The sequence below is a fragment of the Oncorhynchus kisutch genome, linkage group LG9 (genome assembly GCF_002021735.2).
Source record: "Oncorhynchus kisutch isolate 150728-3 linkage group LG9, Okis_V2, whole genome shotgun sequence".
Taxonomy (NCBI): Eukaryota; Metazoa; Chordata; class Actinopteri; order Salmoniformes; family Salmonidae; genus Oncorhynchus; species Oncorhynchus kisutch.
Genome location: NC_034182.2, coordinates 29,773,577 through 29,793,927, shown reverse-complemented (window position 1 = coordinate 29,793,927; position 20,351 = coordinate 29,773,577). Strand labels below are relative to the sequence as shown.

At 42.1% G+C, this 20,351-nt stretch overlaps 1 protein-coding gene across 31 annotated transcripts in view; it reads right to left on the bottom strand.

Annotated features, from left to right (window-relative positions):
- Positions 1 to 20,351, bottom strand: part of LOC109897033 (receptor-type tyrosine-protein phosphatase delta) — a 593,471-nt gene that overhangs the window by 194,297 nt on the left and 378,823 nt on the right. Inside the window, exon 1 of one of the 31 annotated variants that reach the window (XM_031832365.1) lies at positions 10,396 to 10,775. The exons of the other annotated variants lie outside the window; for them this stretch is intronic. The gene's annotated coding sequence lies outside the window, so the exon portion shown is untranslated. Of the gene's footprint in view, positions 1 to 10,395; positions 10,776 to 20,351 lie in introns of those variants that run through there. 31 annotated transcript variants of the gene reach the window in all.

Below are 20,351 nucleotides of genomic sequence, written 5' to 3'. Positions count from 1 at the left end.
GTGTGCTCCCTCTACGGACTCTAGGTCAACAGGCTGCTCGTTAGGGTGCACACCTGTCACCAGCGTTATGCGCATAATGACAATCACCTGGACTCCATCACCTCCTTGATTACCTGCCCTTTATATGTCACTCCCTTTGGTTCCTTCCCCAGTCGTCATTGTTTCTGTTCCATGTCTGTGCATTGTTTCTGTTCCATGTCTGTGCATTGTTTCTGTTCCATGTCTGTGCATTGTTTCTGTTCCATGTCTGTGCATTGTTTCTGTTCCATGTCTGTGCATTGTTTCTGTTCCATGTCTGTGCATTGTTTCTGTTCCATGTCTGTGCATTGTTTGTGTTTCTTTATTAAAATACTTCCTTCCTGACTCCCAGTGCACATCATTACATATTTCAATGCTCCCATTCTGAAGTTTGTATTTGCACGTTTTACTTTTGGATTTTGTACATCAGCTTCAAACAGCTGAATATACAATATTTTTGGTTACGGAAAACATATTATAATGATTGCTTGTTTTAGCAACCAGGAAATGTTGGATCGATTTCTGCATAGTGCATCTTTAAATGAATAATTCAGTGTTAAATAATTCTCACATGTTGGAATATGGAATAACTACAGGTAACTGCCAGAATAAAATAAACACTTGAGTAATTGAGGGATACAAAGTATATTGAAAGCAGGTGCTTTCACACAGGTTTGCTTCCTGAGTTAATTAATCAATTTACATCCCAACATGCATAGGGTCATTATTTTGGCTACCATGGCTAGAAGAGATCTCAGCTCTCAAAGGAGCATAAGGTGTTTAAATTGTGTGTGTGTGTCAGCCACCAGATCTCAACTCAATTGAACACTTATTGGAGATTCTGGAACAGGACCTGAGGCAGCGTTTTCCACCACCATCCACAAAACACCAAGTCATGGAATTTCTCATGGAAGAATGGTGTCGCATCCTTCCAATAAAGTTCCAGACACTTGTAGAATCTATGCCAAGGGGCATTGGAGCTGTTCTGGCTCGTGGTGCCCCAACACCATATTAAGACACTTTATGTTGGGGTTTCCTTTATTTTAGCAGTTACCTGTATATCACATACGCACATTCCAACAGTTATGCCCAATCCTCCTTGGAATGGTCCTTTAGGCTGCTGGGTTGGTCCACACATGCATCTACTAGGCCGAGGCAGGTAGAGGATTACGTAGTCAGAATTGAGTTGCATTCCTGGTATGTGTGACCTTGAACCGCACATTAACCTACAACTACTGAGTTAGTCAGTTCAAGGAGAGCTGACAGTCCTTAAATCAATGGTGTGTCTTTCACTATAGAGGTAGCCCAATCCTTTGCATAGCGACAAGACCACCGTTGTGCATGCTCTGTGATGTATACCTTGTGTTTCCCTTCAGAATGGCAGAAATCTGACGAGTCATCGGCTTGATGACTTTATTTCCGTCAGGGGACAAAAATCTACTGCTAACGAACATCAGAGCATCTGGTCGTTGCTGACATCAAATGTTACCGTTGGAGCCAAATGATGTGCATTATCATAATGTGGCTAGATCATCATCCCCGTCCAATAATACTCATTGGAAGGGTATGTATACCGTTTCTGTCTCTATTTGTGACAGCTTCATTTGTCCCAGTCTGAAATACTTTGAACAGTAACCTGACCTATCACGTGCCTGCGGCTAAACTTGCCCATATATCTATCTATATCTTCTTATGAGCTCTTTCATTTCCTTTCTATCCTCTCATCCAAACTTAGTTCATATCCAGCTAGGCTTACAGGGCGAAACCTAGTTTGCTGTTATTGTTACTTTGTAACCTTAATGGTAGCTACACCACAACATATTTTTTGTCAAATATAGAAATGATATATGTGAACAAATATGTAGGTATAGTCAAATAATGTATGGGCTTTTAAAACCACCTTATTGGACAAGTACAGCCTCCAATGTTGGACACATATACGGACAACCAATCTATAAATATGCCGGCGGGTCATCCAAGCCATATTTTTTTCAAGCCGACTAAATATAAACAAGGCCTTGTCTCTAGTATGTTAACGTCTCGACCCTGAGTGATGCAACAAGCGAAACCCCTTTGAAATACTTCTTAAAATATACATGAAAAGGCTACGTATGTAGCGTCTGCTAGCACCAGGCTCACTTTGAAGATACAAACACAGCCTTCACCTGTCATCATGAATCGGATGCCAAAAATATCACCGGGCGAAAGGAGACAAAAAAGAATAGGGAAGGTGACTCATGCTGAGAATGGAGTCAGAAACATTTGCGTCATCCAAACGCGTCAACATGACAAACCGGAGAGGTCTACCACATGTGAAAGAACCGGCACGTTTGCCAAATACAAACATAAGCCAGAAACGAAAAAGAGATGGTATTGCTGTCATAATCGTGTATCTCAATATAAAATCTATTTTTATTCGTTCGAGAGCCGAGTACAATTTCATTTTCCCACAGGACAAATTCCTTTGCCATACTCCAGGGATGAAATTCTCCCAAACAACGCCAATCTATAAAAATAATAGATTAATAATGACACAGCAAAAAACGCCATTACTCCAGCCTCCAAACTGTCAAGGCTCATTAGAGCTGAACTGTAAAAGAGATCCAGCTGCTTGGCCAGGTGATGACACAAACACACCCTGGCCTCTGGCAGCAGCCCCCCATCCACACATCATCCCTCCCCCTAAAGAGAATATACTGCGTGTCTCCTGGCACAGTTCATCTCGTAATCCGCCTTAAAGCTGCTAAGCTTCCTTTGGTCTAAATGAATAGTGAACTACAGAGGGGAGAGGAGCCTTGATGCACTGGCCTGTATCAGAGCCTGCCACACAGAAAGAGAGAGGGGATGATGGAGGGAGAAAGGAAGATGGAGGAGGAGGAAGGACAAGCTTTAAGGGTTATGTCTGTCTGGTGAAATCAACGGCGGAGTGACCGGGGCCATTTTCACTCCCTGCAGCATTCTTTCTCTCTCTGTCTATCTGTCTCTCTCTCTTTCTCTCTCTGTCTATCTGTCTCTCTCTCTCTCTTTCACTCTCTCTTTCTCTCTCTCTCTCCCTCTCTCTCTCGCTCTCCCCTTCCAAATGGCGGTCATTACGCCGGACATAAAAAGTCATTTTAGTTCCGCCTGGCTTCTTCAAAGGGGCTCTGCTATAATTGAGAAGAGAGAGAGAGGGATAGAGAGAGGGATAGAGAGAGGGAGGGAGGGCCGCAAAAACATAATTCCAACTGCGACTCCTGACCTCCAAAGTGAGGGGAATTGAGTTTGCCGAAGCCCTACCAAACTATAAAAAGGGAATCATAATAAAGACGTGAGAGCTAGCGTATAGCCATGCGAGGGCCCTGACATGTCATGTTTGCTGTTAAGCCATGTAAGCCCTTTGCCAGCTGTTTTTCCTTTTTTGCTTCCTTTTATACATCTTTTTTTATATAGAATGTGTGTGATGGTGTGGGTCTATGTGGAAAGACAGAGAGAGAGAGAGGGAGAGAGAGAGAGAGAGAAGGAGAGGCAGTGTGAAGCGTACACACGACACATCAGCTTTGATCTTTGGATTTTTAGAATAGCTAACATACCAATGTGATACCTCAAGATACCAAGATTAGAATATTTGTAGCTTCATGTATTGCAGGGAATCTGGGAACATTTTAAAATTATGAACATCCATCACTGTTAAATGCATTCCTCAGCTGTGAAATTCCTGTTGGCCTGAGTCGGTGCAATTTCTAATAGAACTTGACCTCCTGTAGAACATTCCCTAATTGAACATTACCCCCCTGTAGAACATTTTCTAATAGAACTTTACCCCCGGTAGATAGTTTCCTAATTGAACTTTACCTCCAGTAGACAGTTTCCAAATAGAACTTGACCTCCTGTAGAACATTCCCTAATTGAACATTACCCCCCTGTAGAACATTTCCTAATAGAACTTTACCCCCGGTAGATAGTTTCCTAATTGAACTTTACCTCCAGTAGACAGTTTCCAAATAGAACTTGACCTCCTGTAGAACATTCCCTAATTGAACATTACCCCCCTGTAGAACATTTTCTAATAGAACTTTACCCCCGGTAGATAGTTTCCTAATTGAACTTTACCTCCAGTAGACAGTTTCCAAATAGAACTTGACCTCCTGTAGAACATTCCCTAATTGAACATTACCCCCCTGTAGAACATTTCCTAATAGAACTTTACCCCCGGTAGATAGTTTCCTAATTGAACTTTACCTCCAGTAGACAGTTTCCTAATTGAACTTTACCTCATGTAGACAGTTTCCTAATTGAACTTTACCTCATGTAGACAGTTTCCTAATAGAACTATACCTCCTGTAGAACATTTCCTAATATAACTTTTCCTCATGTAGACAGTTTCCTAATAGAACTATACCTCCTGTAGAACATTTCCTAATATACCTTTTCCTCATGTAGACAGTTTCATAATAGAACCTTACCCCCTGTTTCCCCTTACCCCCTGTTTCCTAGAACTTAACCTCCTGTAGACAGTTTCCTAATGGAACTTAACCTCCTGTAGACAGTTTCCTAATGGAACTTTACCTCCTGTAGACAGTTTCATAGTAGAACTTTACACCCTGTAGACAGTTTCCTAATGAAACAAATGGAAGAGCTAGGCTAAACAATAATTGTTCTTCAGCTCTGCTTCAAATGCAAAATATGCTTTGTTTTTGTTGTTGTTTGTTTCCCACACAAAGCCGAAACACAGAAGTGGCCACATTGGATTCTTGATCTGATGTAAGAAATGGCCAACCATCTGTGTGCTAAAACGTGGAAGAAAATCAACGAGTTGACTGTCTCAGCAGAGAAAATTTAGATCTAATCTCCCTTCTGACAAAATTTCCTCCACTGATGTCCATGATCATCTGTTATGTACCTCTCTACAGGATTTTAGTGTGTGTATGTGTGTGTCCATGCCTATGTGTATGTGTTAACATCTGTTATGTACCTCTCTACAGGATTTTAGTGTGTGTATGTGTGTGTCCATGCCTATGTGTATGTGTTAACGAGTGCATAACAATCCCTTTCCAGACTGTATATTTGAGCCTGAGGTTAAATATACAAAAGGTTGAACTTCCCCAGTTCATGAGCTAGCCACTAGTCAGACTTGGTTACTCTGAGCCAAGTCTCTGTCCCTAGCACTTATCTGTTGCCACCCCACCATCTCTCACAGCAGGTAGTGTAATTGTGCTTGGAAAAAGCCTATCAACCAAGATACTCCATCTTGAACGTTCTCCCAAAGCCCCCTTTATCATTATAACTACAGTGGAGTGCCTCAGAACTAAAGTGTTTCAACCTAGTCATTCCCTTCTGTGAGAGATAGAGAGTGGGGAGACGAGAGAGGGTAGAGGGAGAGAGGGAGAGCCAGAAGAGAGAGAGAGAGAGAGACAGAGAGACAATGAGAGAGACAGTGATAGAAAGAGAGACAGAGAGAGAAGAATGAGGTGAGAAATAGAGAGAGAGACAGAGAGAGAGACAGAAGGATAGAGAGAGAGAGAGAGAGAGAGAGAGAGAGAGAGAGAGAAATAAAGTGAGAGATATAGAGAAAGTGAGAGACAGATAGAAAGACAGAGAGATGGAAACAGACAGAGAGAGGAATAAAGTGAGAAATAGAGAGAAAGTGAGAGAGAGAGAGCTAGAGAGAGAGAGCTAGAGAGATGGAAACAGACACAGAGAGAGGATGAAAGTGTGAGAGAGAGAAACCAACAGAGAATATAGACCTCTGTGGGCTGAAACCCTAGTCGTTCCCTTCTGAGAAAGATGGAGAGAGGGTAGAGAGAGAGAGAGAGAGAGAGAGAGAGAGAGAGAGAGAGAGAGAGAGAGAGAGAGAGAGAGAGACAAAGAGAGGGAGAGAGACAGAGAGATACAGAGAGAGGGGGAGGAAGGAAGAATGTGAGAGATGGAGCGAGAGATAGCGAGAGAGACAGAAATAGAGAGAGAGAGAGAGGAAGAAAGCGAAAAAGTGAGCGAAAGAGAGGGAATATAGGGAATATAGACTTCTGTGCCAAATCCCTTTTTTTTCCCCCTAACGCGCCAGAAACACATTTTAAAACTGTCATACTTTAATTGAAATTCCATCACTTGTGTGGCTGCTATTGTGGAATAATTTGATAAAGCACTGTGACGTGAATGCGCAGAGCGGGCGGCGTGACTTCCATTTCTCCTGCCTTTTATTTCCCTCGTTCAGTCCGTTATTTAAATGAAACCCTTTGCAGATTCTGTTCTGTCCCAAAATTACAGATAAGGGAAAAGGAGACGATAGCAAGGGCAAAAATACAGCCATTTTGGGTCAAAATTTAAATATTGTTATAGTAAGCCAAAGTCTTCCCAGCTACTTAGTCAAGTGTCGAAGGTAATGATCATATTAGCATCCAGAACAGCTAAACTGTTTGAGGTGGTTCCTTTCCACTTTCCATTTCCATTTATTTCCAGTGGTTTCCAGGTGGTTCTTGCTAAGTGCTAACGATTGGTAGCGACTGGCATTTTGTTGAGCCAAAATGGAGGTCAAGGACAGAATCCCATCCCTACTGACCCCAATGCAAATCTATACCAGCAGCCGCCCGCCTATCTCCTGACAACTGACATGTGGCATCCGTCGTATCTGTTGAAACACAATCCACCACTGAAAAACAGATACAGAGACAGGCAGTCGTGGCATCCCCTCCCCATCTGTGATACGTGGGTGATGGGCTGCTTGCCACTATAGCCTTAAGACTGCATTCTCCACCATGAAACCAGAGGGAGAGACAGAGAAGAGGATAATACTACTCAAAAGTGTAAAGACGTGTATTAGAGACAGAAAGAGAGAGAGAGAGAGAGAGAGAGAGAGAGAGAGAGAGAGAGAGAGAGAGAGAGAAAATGTGTATGTGTGCGTGCATGTCTGTCTGTGAGTGTTCACTCGTGCACTGGCGCGAGTGTGTGTGCTGTGTGTGTGTTTGGTGTTAGTGCTAAGCAAAGACTCCTCGCCAGACAATATTTATGGATCGTTCTCCGTCTTGACAGGGTGATGGACAGCAGAGGTGATGCCAGCGGGGCGTGAAAATAGGCTTCTTATTACTCTGACCCCAGCGGTATAAGCTGAATATCAATACCACGCTAGTGTTTCCCTCTGTGTAAAGCCAATGCCCCGTGGCAGACTTCTTTGAATGCTTTCCTAATGGAACCCTATACCCTATGTAGTGCACTACTTTTGACCAGAGGCCTATGGGCACCCTATGGGCCCTGGTCAAAAGTAGTGCACTACATAGGGAACGGGGTGCCAACCTGTTTTATATCACGCAACCACCCGTGAACAGTAGTTGGGTAGAAAGGGGGTTAGGCGAGGGAATGTAAGCATGGGTAAATCAGGAGATGGAGGGGCTGAATGAAACGGCGGGCTGCAGCCAAGTGAACCAGGAAGGAAGGGTGGAGGAAGGCATGATTACTTTATTATGCTGTGGGATTGATCAGTGTTCTGCTAAATCAAACTAATTTCTCATTGTCACATTACATCAGGTTCTCCTTGGTAAACTGGGTTCATAGAATAGGTCCCCCTGATACACACTGTCGCGCATGAAGGTGCACACGCACATACACACATACATAGGCACGCTATTAAATACACGCACTTGCGTGCACACACATCCTCACAGGAGCAGCCCCGCCATGTTTTTCACCAAGACCGCTTCAGTCAAAACTCCTCTCCCGCCAGCCGGGGGGGGGGGGGGGTGGGGTAGTTTAGGCCTGCTGGCACAAATAAATTAGATTACACCAGTAGATTACAGGGCAATGCAAACCGAGGTGGTGATTGTTAGCAGACCTATTGGCACTCCGTGGCCTTCTCTCTCCAACCAGGTTGGCGCCCCATAATTGCAGCCCTGCGTTTAGGTATCCGTTTACATTATGTAAGTGTTGATTTTTCATACCACGGCTCGGAATGGAAGGCCTCAGCTTTGGTTTGGCACTCCACAAGCAGTGGTCACAGGCAACACAGGCGCACAAACAAACACACAAAACACTTTGCAAACAGACTTCCTTTTTGTTGTTGTTGCTTCCCCTTCTGCGATAGAATGGTGTGTCATAGACATTTGGATGTGGTGGAACAAGAGCATTGTACAAGGATACACCACTTCTTTAAGAGGGAACTTGGTTCAGTCTGGCTGAGGGACTGGATGCTGATTTTATTAGCTCTGCTTGGTTCACCTGCAAAGGGAATCTATTAATCCTTTGGCAGCAGGCTCTTCTTGTGTCCTGTATCATAATGTTCAGTCCCAGCATGAAATACACTGCAAATTAACTAGCAACTGCCTCGCTCTCATCGACGCACAACACACTCTTGCCCTGCCTCACTCAATCACAGAAATGTGGTTTCTGAGAGTTATGATGAAAAGGCTTTTCAAACAACACCATGAATTGTTTCAACGGATTTCACAGGGACACGCAGCCAAGGACAGGTTCAGTAAAGATGGTCGCTTCAACACTGCTTTCAAAACAACGTAGCTCATCTCTCACGTCAGCTCTCTTTGGGTTGAACCACTTAAATCGACTCGGCTCTTCCACGTCAACGCATATTCATTTCGTCTCCTCTTTTGAGGGCAACTGTCGTAACAGCGGAATTGGAAATCGATCGAGTTGCGACAGGCGCTAATAGCGCTGTGTCAAAATTGGTCGAGTGCTAATTGTTGGAGCTAGAAACTGTAAAACATAAAGGACAGGAGAGCTCTCAGAGTGCTTACTGCCTACAAACAGATAAAGACTGCTCAACCACAGACACTCACACACACACACACACACACACACACACACACACACACACACACACACACACACACACACACACACACACACAATTACAAAGCACTTAAAATCCATTTTACACCTCACTACTCCAACCTCTCTTATTGACTTTTCATTTCACCCAACGCTACAAACGCAATACAACCAAATAGTGAGCTATAAGGCAGCTGAATGTACTGTAGGATAACAAAACGACAAGCCATGCATATTTACTGTGTTTCATGCATGCACACATCAATCAGTCCTAGAAAATTCTCAAACCAAGAAAATAGAATACAATTATATAAAGCATATAAAACAAGCAATTAACCCAAAATGTGATATCTTTCACATAGAAAAATAGGTCTACATTTGAAATAAGCAGCAGGCCAGCACACAGCATTATAACCTTATTATTATCAAATGTTTCTGTGGTAACCTTTTATGCTGTTAAAGGCCCAGTGCAGTCAAAAATGTTCATGTTTCTGTGTTTTATGTATTCTTCAACACTATGAGGCAAAGGGGAGAGAATAGCCTGTCTTTTTGTGGCATCACTGGTCTCCTGAACCCCCCCCCCCCCCCCACCCCCCTCACTGTAGAGTTGTAGAGTAGACTAGGAAGGCCCCTAGTGGCTAAACTCGCTCAGTGAGCACAGGTGTTGTGCGCAATTGTACCGGAAAAACTGTAATGGAAAAAATGTTCACTTTCACCTGATTTTGTGACAGGCGTTTTCGCATTTATTTGTGTGCCCGTTTGAATGCCTGTAAACCAAGGGATATAGTTCGCCCTGCCGACTATTCAGTTAGGACCTCGGGGAAACAAAAATGTGTTCCAAATATAGGCAACAACATAGATATGGCGCGCGTCTCTTGTGCGAACGCGAGGAATGCGGCTTTAAATCGTGACAGTAGACTCCACACAACTTCGAAAAACGTCGTTTTCCAATTAAACTGTAATATCACCATCGAAACCTAATAGTATGCCCACTAAAACAGCACCATCATCATTAAATCGATGTTATTTCTTCTGAGGAGCAAATACAATGACTATGAATGTTTTATGAACGCAATCATCTATCGATAAAGGTTATTAGTGTACTATATTTATTTTATTATTGTAGCCTATCATAGGCCGCAGCCCACTGCTGTAGAATATACATTAGCCTATCATACAGTAAACGAATACCCAGATCCCCCAAATCGCCTAGTATACTATAATAGTCGTAAACATAATTCAAATAACTACTTGTATCTTGTTGTAAATGTGCACGTATGCTACATTTAATTAAATGAGATTCGTGCGTCCCTCACAAAATAGGCAGATCTATTCAGAGTCAATTCGATCTAAATAAACTACAGTATAATTGTATTCTCTATACAAAACACAAACAACATAAACGAGTCCATAAATACAACTAAAAAAATGCACTGTAGCCTAAGCACAGACAGAGTTTGGTGCTCCATTATATTTGACAATAAAGAAATACAACAAATCAATCGCATCTCAACACGCACTATTTTAAAGGCTTTTGGACACGACTTTAGTCCGGCCACACTGTGCGTGAAAAGTCAAACATCCACAAATTCACCAATTTGAATGGTAATTTCCATAGAAGCTTACCTTAACATCATATTTGCATGTAGTCTTTGAACTCGGTCTCTCCAATTGTAGGCTATTAGAATAGTCGCGAGTTACATCCAGAATGACAGCAGCATACGAGAAATAATCCGTCTACAGATACGTTTATTTTCCAGTCTGCCCACTCTAATTTTGCCTCTTCCTAGAGTTTTCTTTTCTCGAATGAATGTTCCTCAGTGCAAGATGCAAACCACCACAGCGAGCGGAGGGACCAGAATGTCCAGCAATGAAAACATGTGGTATATTTCCCGTCGTTGTGTGCGTTAGGTCTTCATTATTCTATGTGTCGAGACTGTGTCTGTTCTGTGTGCGGTGCGGCAGGGACGCGTTCTCTCTTGCCGACACTCACACAGACTGCCCGACTCAGGCACAGAAACCGAGAGGGGATAGAAGGTGACGTCACTCACCAGGATCAACTAACTCCCAGAGCTCAACTTTCTCCCCTTCAGTCCACCAAAGGAATGTTGGAGTTTGGACATCATCACACGTTTTTCAGGGAAATATTTGTCATACGTGGTAAAAAATTATGGTGAATGAATGAATTTTCAGATGGTGAAAGTGAAGAATAAAGTATGTGTGTGTCTGAGAAAGAGAGAGAGAGAGAGAGATATTTTTTTATAGCTATTTTGGGCTTTCAGATAGTTTTATCTGGGGAACTCCACCATTTACTTACTCAAGCCACATGCATTTGAAACATTTCCAAGAGGAATATTTACAAAATATGACTTCTGACAATGTTTTTGCCCATGAAGCATCAATAAAGTAATCCCTATATGATTGTTTTAAGAACTAGTCACAGATTTACTGCTTTTCCTAATACTGTTATTTATTAATGTACCTTTTTAAAGCCAATATTATCGACTGAAACAAAATTATCAATATCATATCTTTGTGCATTGTATTCTAGAGTAGACAGAGCCATAACAAAGTAAAGTGATTTAGAGGCTGAAAAACAATGTCCCAGAGCGACAGATGAATGAGGGTGTTTGGAGAAAACTTGCTTTTGTGGCAGGGACCCAAAGCTTCCGATGAACAACTTAGCCTGCAGGCACACACAGTTTCCCAGCCAGCTCTCCCTGTCTCCCTCTCCCTCTCCCTCTCCCTCTCCCTCTCCCTCTCCCTCTCTCTCTCTCTCTCTCTCTCTCTCTCTCTCTCTCTCATTGAGTAATATTGACTGATCCACACAAATAACATTGAGCTCTCATTGAGTAATATTGACTGATCCACACAAATAACATTGAGTTACACTTTCAAGGCAAAATTGGAGCTAGGAGCGTGTTGCTGAAAATATATTTTACAAGGGAAATAAAAGTAGCGGTTTAATAGCAATGTACAATGAGGGAGCACTTGAGAAATATGTCATTTCAAATAACTTTTGATTCAGTAATTAGCCTGTTCTGGCAATGCGAAAATTACAGGTTTGGTCAAACAGTGAAGTTCAGTTGTGACTACAAAAGCAACGTTGTGCAATTGTTTGAATGTCATTCCAATGATTGATGAGAAAAACAAAAGAGCAAAAGCCATGATTATATGATTCGTCCTTGACGTGTTTTTGAGGTTTTAGGTCTACAGAGTACAGTATACATTGTATGTATTATTTGAGATGCCACAGCATGAAAACATGAACATTTCTTTGAAAATGTGTTGGCGTTGCTTGCAAAGTACTACAAACACTGCATGACTTTAGTTTAAACATACTATAGTGACTAACCTATAGTGACTAACTCAAGTAGACATTATCAGATGCATTACAGATGTAGGATCTTCATTTGATCACCCTTTTGCAGGATAACTTTCCTGCAATGCAGTGCATTTGAGGTTTAAAAAGGCTTCTGAAGTTTGTAATTTCCACTTTGAAATTTCAGAGTTGATTTTTCCTTACGATTTATGTATCAACCACTACAAAAATGTCCATGAATAATAATCCACATAATAATTTAAATGTCCTGTTGCCGCATGTCCTGCTGTAGCAAACTGTCTCAAATTAAGACCTTACAATGCAATGTACAATGCAAGCTATAACAGCAGTACAAGATACGGACGCAGTACGTCTACAGCTACCGTTTTCAAGCCCCTTCTCTCTTTGAATATAATTGGATGAGACTAGTTAGTGGATTTACAATCCCGTTCTGGGTCTAACATTGTGCCTTTTCTGCTCTTGGCATCGTCGAGGGGTGTAATACGGCAGGCGATTGTTGATAAATGAGGGCAAGGGTGGGATTTATCAAGATAACTCATTACCTATAATGGGTGAACTTTGTCATGTAGGACTAGACGGCGAGAGTCCATAAACCAACTGTCTTTCAATAAGATGGATTCGAAACCAAGGCAATCCAGATGCTTGGCTGTGACACAGTATTTCTCTCCTTTCGAACGAGAGAAGTCAAGTTTGTTCCCTATTACGTCCGGCGATGTAGTGAGCGTTGAAGTCCCTAGGGTGACACTACATCTGGAGCAGATGGTGAATATCATAAGCTGAACAATGTTAAAAGGACTTTAACTCAATAGTGTGCCCATACGGATTATTCTGACCCTATATACAGTTGAAGTCGGAAGTTTATATACACTTTGGTTGGAGTCAACAAAACTCGTTTTTCAACCACTCCACATATTTCTTGTTAACAAACTATAGTTTTGGCAAGTCGGTTAGGACATCATCTTTGTGTATGACACAAGTAATTTTTCCAACAATTGTTTACAGACAGATTATTTCACTGTATCACAAGTGAAAGTTGACTGTGCCTTTAAACAGCTTGGAAAATTCCAGAAAATGATGTCATGGCTTTAGAAGCTTCTGATAAGCTAATTGACATAATTTGAGTCAATTGGAGGTGTACCTGTAATTGTATTTGTAGGCCTACCTTCAAAATCAGTGCCTCTTTGCTTGACATCATAGGAAAATGAAAATAAATCAGCCAAGACCTCAGAAAAACAATTGTAGACCTCCACAAGTCTGGGTGACCCTTGGGAGCAATTTCCAAATGCCTGAAGGTACAACATTCATCTGTACAAACAATAGTATGCAAATATAAACACAATGGGACCACACAAACCGCTCAGGAAGACGTTCCGTTTCCTAGATAAGAACATACTTTGGTGCAAAAAGTGCAAATCAATCCCAGAACAGCAGCAAAGGACTTTGTGAAGATGCAGGAGGAAACAGTTACAAAAGCATCTTTCTCCACAGTAAAACGAGTCCTATATCAACATAACCTGAAAGGCCGGTCAGCAAGGAAGAAGCCACTGCTCCAAAACCGCCATAAAAAAGCCAGACTACGGTTTGTAACTGCACATGGGAACAAAGCTTGTACTTTTTGGAGAAATGTCCCCTGGTCTGATGAAACAAAATTAGAACTGTTTGGCCAGAAGGACCATCGTTATGTTTGGAGGAAAAAAGGGGATGCTTGCAAGATGAAGACACCATCCTAACCATTAAGCATGGGGGTGGCAGCATCATGTTGTGGGAGGTGCTTTGCTGCAGGAGGGACTAGTGCACTTCACAAAATAGATGGCATCATGAGGAAAGAAAATGATGTTGATATATTGATGCAACATCTCAAGACATCAGTCAGGAAGTAAAAAATTGGTCGCAAATGGGTCTTCCAAATGGACAATGACCCCAAGCATCCTTCCAAAGTTGTGGCAAAATGGCTTAAGGACAACAAAGTCAAGGTATTGGAGTGGCCATCACAAAGCCCTGACCTCAATCCTATAGAAAATGTGTGGGCAGAACTGAAAAAGAGTGGGCAAGGAGGCCTACAAACCTGACTCAGTTACTCCAGCTCTGTCAGGAAGAATGGGACAAAATTCACCCAACTTATTGTGGGAAGCTTGTGGAAGGCTACCCGAAAAGTTTGACCCAAGTTAAACAATTTAAAGGCAATGCTACCAAATACTAATTGAGTGTATGTAAACGTCTGACCCACTGGGAATGTGATGAAAGAAATAAAAGCTGAAATAAATCATTCTCTATTCTATTATTCTGATATTTCACATTCTTAAAATAAAGTGGTGATCATAACTGACCTAAGACAGGGAATATTTACTTGGATTAAACGTCAGGAATTGTGAAAAACTGAGTTTAAATGTATTTGGATAAAGTGTAATCTTCTGACTTCAACTGTACATCCTATGTACTCATATTTTTTATATATTTTTTTGTAATTTAGCTGACATCCAGAGCAACTTACAGTAGAGAGGGCACACATTTATTTGTATTTAACTAGGCAAGTCAGTTAAGAATACATTCTTATTCACAATGACGGCCTAGGAACAGTGGGTTCAGTGCCTTGTTCAGGGGCAGAAGACATATTTTTACCTTGTCAGCTCAGTGATTCAACCTAGCAACCTTTCAGTTACTGGCCCAACGCTCTAAATACTAAACACATGCCGTATATTTGCACTTGTCCCCTGTGGGAATCAAACCCACAATGCTGGCAATGCTAGTGCCACGCTCTACCAACTGAGCCACACGGTTCATCACCGTGTACCTACATTACAATATATAAAGTGGGAAACCCTTCCACCCATTATGGCTTCACCACCACATGCTAGATGTTAACAACAACAAAAGTAAATAAAGAGAGCTGCACACTCTATATACATGAACTCCCAGTAACTTATTGGGTAGAACAGCAACGTTTCAGAATCACTGTGCCTTCTTCAGGGTAATGTCTATGAACGCTTTGAACCAGGTTATCTAGACAAACAGTGCAACAACGACAACGAGATCAGTGTCGAACTTTCCACCCCCACCGTGGTTCAGTAGATCTCTGGAGACCTTGACTAATCACAAAAACACTGACGAGCTTTTGAATATCCTCGTTTGTGGGCGGTCCCTTTGGTATGCTTTATTGGAAACATCATCAAGTCCCATAATGCAAATTGGTGCCTTTGATTACCTGCAATTATATTGAACACAAGGCTGATCTGAACTGGTAGCCATGTTTGTTCGTTTTTTTTACACAGCAAATATATTATAGTTTTGTTGACTTTATCAACCCAAATGACGGTATTTATATTGGCAACGCTTTACAATAAGGTATCCTTTCACGAGGTTGCAACGGCTTACACGTAATATATTGACAGTTAATTATCATGAATGAACAGCTGTAACTCATTGGTTGAAAGGGTGTTACTGTCGTTTTGGAGCTTGCTAAATAATGAGTATAGAGACAGTGGGGATAGAATGTCCTGAATAACAGACACTTTATCAAAAACTACTAAGTCAATCTGGGGCTTGTGTGGGCACCAGCCTCCTACCTCAGTGGTCTCTCTCTGAGCCATGAGCCAGACTATATGACAGCTGTTATGCCGCAAATCAATGTATTGACTTGGACAAGACTTCTCCTATACTGGGGTAGTGTTTATCTCAGCAAGGATATAAACCACCTCTCAAAGCTCCAACTTGTTGTTGTGTGAGTTCACAATGTCCAGTGGAGGAAAAGAAGTCGGATACCAAATCGATTTCCTTGTTACACAAGTTAGATAGAGAGTTAAAAGAGCTACTGATCGATAAAGTCATAGATTTCCCACAAAGGCCCACCAGCACATACTGCGTTCAGTTGTGTCAAGATCGAGCATTTTATCCAACTTTGGATCAATGAATCATGTACAGTATGAATGAATTGTCCATTATTTCGTGATGAGTATTTTCTCTCCAATTTATGAGTATAATTTCCAATTAATAACAAGAAATGATTGAGTTCAAATGGATTGACCCCTTCTAACATGTGTATTATGGGCAAATCAATACCTTTTCACATTAGGACTACACAGGGAGTTCTAACAGATGTCATATAGCGAGACCATGCAGGAATATCCCATATGTAATCCTTATACATCCTTATACAGAACCCTGCCAAGGCCAAGGTCAAGGTGTGTGTATCCTTGCCAAGGTGCTGTGCCTTTATAGATGATCCTACGTCACGTCGTTACTCTCTGTTTGTGCATCTCAGGACAACACTATTTATAACCCAGGGGCAGAGCGACAGAACTTGTATCCCCACCAAAAACAACCTCCATTCAATTCCTTAGAGACGATCCACCCTCACCGCAATGTGCCGTTAAAACCCACCCTTTTTCCAATCAAGTAAACCAGTCATCGTAAAAATTAATTCCCTGCCATCAGGCTATTGCCTCTCACTCTTTGGATAACGATCTCCTAAGCGGATAAATGTAATCCGACGTGTCGAGACGACAGACAGAATTGACTTGTAAATGGCCACTGGCCAAGCACAACAATTCGGCTAAATGCCGAAGGTGACAACCAACCACCAAGGTGATATTACAGACAATACCCCAAAGGCCTGACAACGTACGCCAAACACCCAACAAAACCCCAGCGCGAATCTCTGCCAAGAAACCCAGTGTGTCTCTCTTCTCAGAACGTCTCAGAATGCGTTGGCGGACGGTGAAACGTATTGTCTTACTTAATGGTCAATTAACAGTTTGTCGAGATTTGAACACTTAATGATTGCTGAGTTCATGATACGAAAAAAGACACAGAAGAGGGCTATGAGACTTTGTTTGGAGCCGTTGCTAAGTTCGCCCTCGAACCTTGAAAAAGAAGGATTGCAATGATTACGTTTCATTTGGGTTGAGTGCTGTTGATATATTGTTGATATACTGACTTGAATCCAAGCAGCCCTATTGTTAAATCTTACACAATCTGTAATATTGCTTTAAAATGACTTTTTATAGCAATGCCCCCAACTGTACTGTAACACAATATGAAACTGTACTGAATTTGAACCAGATAGAGAGGCTATATATTTATTAATCTGCCCTAGTTCTACTGTATATGAACTTGGTTGTGTTCACTTCTACTAACCCATTCTACCTTGACATGTGAGTAACAACTCATCTTCTACCGGCAATGCATTTGTAGTGACCTATTTTTGCCCGAGGCATGGTCATAGTCAGTAACCTGGTCCTTACAGTGAAGTATGCACAGTCATCATTATTAGATAATGCCTTATTACAAAAGATCCATCACACTTCGCGATCGAGACAGGCACTGAAAGAGCTCGGAGCTCTGTTCGGGTTTAACGTGGATTCAGGATGTCTTGTGATGGGCTTGAAAGGCAATCAGATTACATTAGAGCTGAATTGGGTTAACGTGGAAGCATGGCGTGCAGTGGCAGTGGCCGTGCAGTGTGGTTGTTCTGACAGTTCCTGTCTGCTGAAGAATATTGTCTTCTCTTTGACAGCAGAGGGAGAGACCATGGAGAGAGAACCAAGTCCCAAGAAACGATTCAGCGGAGTGGGGATACGGTGCAGATCTGCATTGGTTGATGTGGTGGTATGGATTGGTGTGTGTGTATGAGGATTTGTCCTCCACTCTACTCTCTCTCTGCCTCTCTTCCCCACCTATCCTCTACTCTACGCTCTGTCTGCCGCTCTTCCTCACCTATCCTCTACTCTCTCTCTCTGCCTCTTCCTCACCTATCCTCCACTCTACTCGCTTTACCTCACCCCCTCTCTCTGCCTCATCTATCCTCCACTCTACTCTTTCTCTCTCTGCCTCTCTTCCTCACCTATCCTCCATTCTACTCACTTTACCTCACCCCCTCTCTCTGCCTCATCTATCCTCCACTCTCTCTCTCTGCCTCTTCCTCACCTATCCACTCCACTCTCTCTCTCTCTGCCTCTCTTCCTCACCTATCCACTCTACTCTCTCTCTGCATCTCTGCCTCTCTTCCTCACATATCCCCCACTCTACTCTCTCTGCCTCTCTTCCTCATCTATCCTCCAATCTACTCTCTCTGCCTCTCTTCCTCACCTATCCTCTACTCTCTCTCTGCCTCTCTTCCTCACCTATCCTCTACTCTCTCTCTGCCTCTCTTCCTCAGATATCCTCCACTCTCTCTCTCTCTGCCTCTCTTCCTCACCTATCCTCCACTCTACTCTCTCTATCTCTCCTCCTCTCTCTGCCTCGCTCCCTCACATATCCTCCACTCCACCCTCTCTATCTCTCCACCTTCCTCTGCCTCTCTTCCTCACCTATCATCCACTCTACTCTCTCTACCCATTCCCCTCCCCTCCCAAAAGCTGATTCTGTCATGATATGACCCTCCCATGCTCTCTCTCTCTTTTCTGTGTGTACATAGCCAGGCTCACCACTCACCGTGCAGCAACAGGCATTAACCAGAACTCTCCGGGCGTGGCCAATTGATCACGGCTATTGTGTCTGCCCGGGTCCTCCATTTTACAGTTCAGTGTCCATGAAAAGGCGTTTTTGACCAGCCCGATCCATCACCCCCCCCGCACCCAACAGCACAAAGTCGAGAGCCTACCGGCCAATTCCCCTATGACATTTTCACAAGCGCCCCTTTATCAATTTCACACCTCCGATGCCCCTCTATGGAGGGGGGTGGGGGGAGAGGGATTGAGGGAGGATTGATGGAAGAGTGTTTGAGAGAGTAAACATGAAGTTTGATGTTTGGGGAGTGATGTGAGTTCTGCACAAACAAACAGGGTGTCGTGTCCATTGAAGTAAGGGATGGTGCAAGGTCATTGATGCTATACATACATGGATTTATATTACTATTGGTACTTAATGAATAGTTAATGGTCATTCAGTGTTCTCATTTTGATGAGATTATAAAATTATCTACAAGTGTAGTCAAATATTAATGTTGTTTTCTAACTAGGAATATGGTTGAACTTTGTACAGATGTAGGATCTTAATTTGAGCCAGTTTGCTACAGCAGGAAAACAGGAAATGTGAACATTATTTCAAATAATAATAATGGAAACTTTTAGTAGGGGTTGATACATTTTTCAAGTCTGACATTTTAAGGTGGAAATGACTAACTTTAGAAGCCTTTTTAACTTCTTCGCATCTTTTAATTTTCGGATAAAAAAACGTTCCCGTTTTAAACAAGATATTTTGTCATGAAAAGATGCTCGACTATGCATATAATTGACAGCTTTGGAAAGAAAACACTCTGACGTTTCCAAAACTGCAAAGATATTATCTGTGAGTGCCACAGAAATGATGCTACAGGCGAAACCAAGATGAAATTTCAAACAGGAAATGGCCCAGATTTTGAAGGCGCTGTGTTCCAATGTCTCCTTATATGGCTGTGAATGCGCCAGGAATGAGCCTCCACTTTCTGTCGTTTCCCCAAGGTGTCTGCAGCATTGTGACGTATTTGTAGGCATATCATTGGAAGATTGACCATAAGAGACTACATTTACCAGGTGCCCGCTTGGTGTCCTCCGTCGAAGCTGCGTGCATTTTTCCATTTGCTTCAGAGGAGAAACCCAACTGCCACGAATGATTTACCATCGAATAGATATGTGAAAAACACCTTGAGGATTGATTCTAAACAACGTTTGCCATGTTTCTGTCAATATTATGGAGTTAATTTGGAAAAAAGTTTGGCATTGTAATGACTGAATTTTCATATTTTTTATCTTAGCCAAACGTGATGAACAAAACGGAGTGATTTCTCCTACACAAATAATATTTTTGGAAAAACGGAATATTTGCTATCTAACTGAGAGTCTCCTCATTGAAAACATCCGAAGTTCTTCAAAGGTAAATGATTTTATTTGAATGCTTTTCTTGTTTTTGTGAAAATGTTGCCTGCTGAATGCTAGGCTTAATGCTATGCTAGCTATCAATACTCTTACACAAATGCTTGTGTAGCTATGGTTGAAAAGCATATTTTGAAAATCTGAGATGACAGTGTTGTTAACAAAAGGCTAAGCTTGTGAGCCAATATATTTATTTCATTTCATTTGCGATTTTCATGAATAGTTAACGTTGCGTTATGGTAATGAGCTTGAGGCTATGATTACGCTCCCGGATACGGGATTGCTCGACGCAAGATGTTAAACCTTAAATACACTATAAGTGTATTTCAGAAACAAAAAAGTGATCAAATTAAGATCCTACATCTGTGATCCTACATCTGTATACACCGAGT